Raw genomic sequence first — 5,433 nt, 5'->3', positions numbered from 1 at the left:
GAAGACGTTTCGAAATTATGTTACACAAGCCGATAGCATCTCCATTTTCTACTTCACACAAACCTACAAAAGAATTCGTAATTTTTGCATCACTATCGACATGGCGAACAATAATGGCTTCATATTCGGTACTTTTCTTCGTGCTGCTGCCATCTGTCATAACCGCTAGATATTTTGCTTGGTTCAATGCTTTGATAACATTATTCTGTAAAGATTTAGCAACATATTGCAAAAGCACGGTAAAAGATATTCTATTGTGGTATGTGGTACCCAAATCCACACCATTTAACTTTTACATTGCACATTCAGAAGAAAATTCAACTGCAGGCCTATCTTTCATAGCAAAATAAAAAACAATTCTCATCAAGCAGGTCATCTTTTTTAGGGTATGTTCATCTATCTGAATTAATTGTTGGTAAATAGAAGGTTCTGTGGATGATTTTTCAATTACATTATTAGCTTTTTCTAAACACTTAGCATGAGCAGCACTGGAGAAATGACTGTTTACAGTCTCTTTCTTTGGACGAGGTGGTTTGAATGGCAAACAGTTCTTAACAAAATTTGTTCAGAATTTAGGACCAATTGTAGGGGCCCATTGGGTACACACTTTGCACCCCATAGCCCACGGATCTGATGAATCTATCACTAAATTACGTAGTCTATCTTTAGTTGCTTCCTCATCATCTTTCACTACTTTCCATTCCTCTCGGAAATATCTTTTCCTTTCTGATGATACAGTGCCCTTGGGCTTGGAGGTGGTAGGGTGATGATAAATGCTATCAATCTGGTGTACTATTGGCTCAGAATCCAGACTAGAGTCAGTATAACCACATAAGTCAACTGAGCGGACATTATTAGCAATAGAGACAACTACTGGCTCAGAATGCAGACTAGAGTCAGTATAATTATAAAAGTCAGCTGAGCAGGCATCATTATCAATAGAGACAACTACGGGCTCAGAATCCAGACTAGGGTCAGTTTTACTATAAAAGTCAGCTGAGCGGGCATCATCATTAGCAGCAGAGGAGAGACTCTGAGAATCTAGACTACCACAAGCATCAGTGGAAAGGGCATCATTAGCATCAGATTCTGATACAGCTGGTGGCTTATTAGAAGCAGCAGTTGTCACAAGACTCCTACATTAGGACAAAAAAAACCCTATGGTTAATAAAAAAAAGGTTTAATAATCTGTATTATGTGTGAAAATATTTTTGGGAAAAAAAAAAGACTTCAAAGCTTCAGCTGAAAATTTCTCTAAAAAGTAAACAATTAGTTCTGTTACCATTCGGGGGGACGAGAGGAGGAGTTCTTTAATGTATAAATGCTGTGTTTATATTTTGAATGCAATTTTTCTTTTTGAAAAATATTGTTGAAAGATGGTTAAACATCATTTTATTTATGGTTTATGTGCAGACTTTAAAAATTATGTGTAGAAGTAGTATGGATGATATTAGAATAAAATTATTTTTTACTTTTTAAAGCAATTTTCAACTGAAGTTTTGAAGTTGTTCTTTTTTCTTTTCAGTGGAAATATACTACTGATTATGAAACCTCACCCTATTTTATCATGCAAATGCTTCATAAAATAAATAAATAAATAAAAAAAAGTCTAAAATTATAAATCATTTGCACTAAAAGCTAATCTGTGTCAATCTGTGAGATTTATTAAAGTGCAAATTTAATCAAAACCATTCAAATACGAACAGCTTCCCAACATTATTTCAAAGATTGCTAAAAAATCAAGTTTATATTATCTTACAGCAGGGGTGCCCACAGGGGGGGGGATTATGGCGCACGTTGTGCCATCAACAATTTTGGGGGGAATTTTTTTTTTAAATTATTTTTTTTTATTTTTTATAAAAATTATTTGTTTAATGCTATAATTTTATTTATTTATTTATTATTATTTATTTTTTTTCTGTGTATTTCATTCGCGTAGCACAGAACTACTCTAATAAATAATACAATAATAATTAAAAATAAATAAATAAATAAATAATATTTTTTAAAAAATAAAAATATTTTTAAAAAAATAAAACTAAATAAATAAGCAAAATATATTTAAAAAATAAATAAATAAATAAAAATATAAAAAAAGTAAATAAAAATATTTAAAAATAAACAAATAAAATAAAAAAGTGGGCTGAAAATAAAAAATAAAAAGGACAAGAGGGTTTAGAAATTTTTTGGAGGGGAATTTGCGCCATTGAGCTTGGGGGGGGGATGAGCACCCCTGTCTTACAGGAAAACGCATGTGGTGTACTAAACCCAAAAACCAGAAAAAAATGAAAGGTTTTCAAATTTCCTACTGCATTTGATATGAAATTTGAAATGCAAAATTTACGTTTCACTTGCATTTCACCATGAAAACTGGTTTACAGTTGCATTTGTGCTTCAGACTCAAATTTTATCATTCCATAAATTTAGAATTTCCCGTCTCAAAAATTTTAATTTAGGCCTAGGGTAGGCTCTGATCTTTCAAACATCAAGGGATTAAAAATTATTACATTTCATAAATTAAATGTTTAAGAAATTTTGTTTAAATTTTAACTATGCATTGTTTTAAAGAAAAAATAAATTAAAATTTGCTAAATTTATCTGCAAAAAAATTAATATTTATTTCTTCATCGGCAAACATTTATTTATTTTTATGCAACTATATCACCTATGAATTTGAAACATCTTACTTACCTGCGAAATTTTGCATCAAAAAAAAAAAAAAACTTTTCGAAATTATTCCCAAATACAATCAATTTATGAAAAAAAACCTCAATTGTATTTTTTTTTATTTTAAATGATTAAATTTATTATAAAACGGTTTTTACTATTAATATAGTATTTACAGCTTTTTCAGTTTCATCGATGTCACGTGCAATGCGAAATATTTTCGTTTTGCTATATTTGAGCAGCAAGCTTTAGCATGCACACCATCCACTTTCCGCTTACAATTTATCTTTTTATTTTCCAATTAGTGAGCAGTACAAAGCATATTGATTAAAAATACCAAGTTATTTTCAGTATAAATACAATTTATTTATTGTATCGCTCGGCAAATCGTATGATAATGCATCGTATGAAAAGCGACATCCGCAGATCGATCGTACGTCGATGCAACTCATCTCCGATTTTTTATATTTTAATTTTCATTGAGCACACCAAAAAGAATACTTTTACTGAGATTGATTTTAAAAAATCAAATAAAAATTAAAAAAAAAATTGGTGTGCAAAAAAATCGATATCCGGAAAAACGTGCTTACTAGCGCACGATGTTTTGCAAGAGTAAACATTCTTTTCTGTGCCGCCATTTTAAAATGCAGTTGCTTTTAAAATTTGTGCCAAACTCAAAAATAAGCATGTTTGGCAGATAAATAAATCATACGAACAGAATGGAAATCAAAACTACATAATTCACTTATTTATAGCGTATGAGAATCGTCCTTTTCTGCGATCGAAATTTTCAATTTTCGTAAAGCGCCATCGCTTATCGAAAAAACGATTTTCGTTTTTTTTCCTCAAACAAATTGTTCCTTGCTGCTTTTTATTTCGGAACAAAAATACAAAAATAATATTTTGCATTTCTTTTTGAAACATTTTTTTTTAAGAAACGATCTCAGTAATGTAAAATAACTCTACTCTGCAAAACATAAAATGCGTACCAAGTCTAAATTCCAACAAACAAGAAATAAATAAATAAATCTAACGCAAAAAAATTGATCACTTACCTTTTCACAAAAAATGATGTAATTTTAGGCGACTCATCTTCAATTTTGCGCTTTCCACCGCGTGATCGCTGAGCAGCCATCGCAAGGCAGGGGGCACGTGTCAGAGTTCAAAGTGCAGAGTGCTAATGAGTAATGACGGTTCACACTTGCAGCTAAATTTCTCCCTGTTGCGGTGGGGAAAAGAAGTGGGGAAACGAAATGCTTCTTTGGAGAAGCAAGGAAGCTTTGAACAGGGGGGAAAAGTGATTATACATTGGAAATCCTAGTAGAGATTGACTCGGCAGGGGTGGCGACCGATAACAATATTTTTAATCGCCACTTTTACAACTTTAATCGCCACGTGGCGAGTGGCGACCGCTAATTTTCACCTATAGCGAAAACCCCAAGGAAGTTCTTGAGCGTCAAAGTATCTACGAGTCAGATTTGTCAAACTCGATTTGTAAAAGGAAAAGTCCTGTATGTGGGCATCTGCACACCATAGAAATGGGGCGGACACTCCCCTATGAGACTTCTTGATCATCAAATGACTTGACAAAATTGAGTGTGCCAAATTTGTCAAACATCCGACATAAACTGGATTTTTTTGTAAAGAAAAATCCTCATTGTGGTGTTCTTTGAGGGGGGGGGGGTCTTTCTATGAGGAATTTTCGATCATCAAAAGATTTCAGTACGAAATTCAGCAGAGATCTGACGAAAACTGAATTTGTAAGTGGAAAACGCCCTTATGGGGTACACCCTTCATTTTTCCGATTTTTTTTACCTGTGAAAACAGAATATTCAGTATTGTTTTGTTAACACCAAAATGAAACGTCATCCTACCACTTTAATATAACGTAATATTCCACGTTCAAAATTGGTGCAAAAGCGGTGGTACAACACCAGATTTCGACGTGCTATACGACATCGATCGACGAGACACATAGACGCTTTTTAGACCGTTCTGGGAGAACGTAATTTGAACGTGTCGGTTGGTGTGCTCTGAACGTGTTATAGAACGAGCTTTGAACTCCTTTGTGCTGCTTGGGCAGTTACTTCCTGAGGAATAGCAATCACGCGTAACTCAAAAAACGTCCCATTGCTCCACCCACTTGAGGAATTCGCGCCAAAAACCAATGGGCACAAGTTCACATAGGGGCACATATGTGTACCAAATTTCGTTCGATTTCATGCGGTAGTTTTTGCTGTAGAGCGGCCACAAAAAACTAGTCACACACACACACACACACACAGAAACACACGGACAGACATTTTCCAAAAATAGGCGAAATGGACTCAGTACACCTCAAAACGTTCGAAGCCGCCAAAATTCAAAATTTTGCACAAATCCAATACTTTTTTCTATATATTAGATATAGAAGAAAGTAAAAAAAAAAGTGAAAAAGAAAAGTTAAAGATAGCTGTTCCTTTTTGACAAGCAACAAGCTAATCAAACTAAAGAAAAAGCGAATGCCTTCTCTTTATTCATCCCCCCGTATGGCTGGTGACGATGAGCTTTCCATTTTGTGAGTGAATGAGAGCAACAGTAGCAATGACCATGGTGACTTTGACAAGTCACGATCAAACTAAAAACGAAGCACAAGAAAGATAATGCTTTCCCATAAGTCATCCCGATCAGCTCATGAAGATGAACCACCCAATGTGTAAGTGAATGAGAGCAACAGTAGCAATGACGATGGGAACTTTGACAAGCTAGGAGCTGATCAAATTAAAA

The sequence above is a fragment of the Uloborus diversus genome, chromosome 7, assembly GCF_026930045.1.
Source record: "Uloborus diversus isolate 005 chromosome 7, Udiv.v.3.1, whole genome shotgun sequence".
In the NCBI taxonomy this organism is placed as follows: Eukaryota; Metazoa; Arthropoda; class Arachnida; order Araneae; family Uloboridae; genus Uloborus; species Uloborus diversus.
This window is presented reverse-complemented; position numbering follows the sequence as displayed.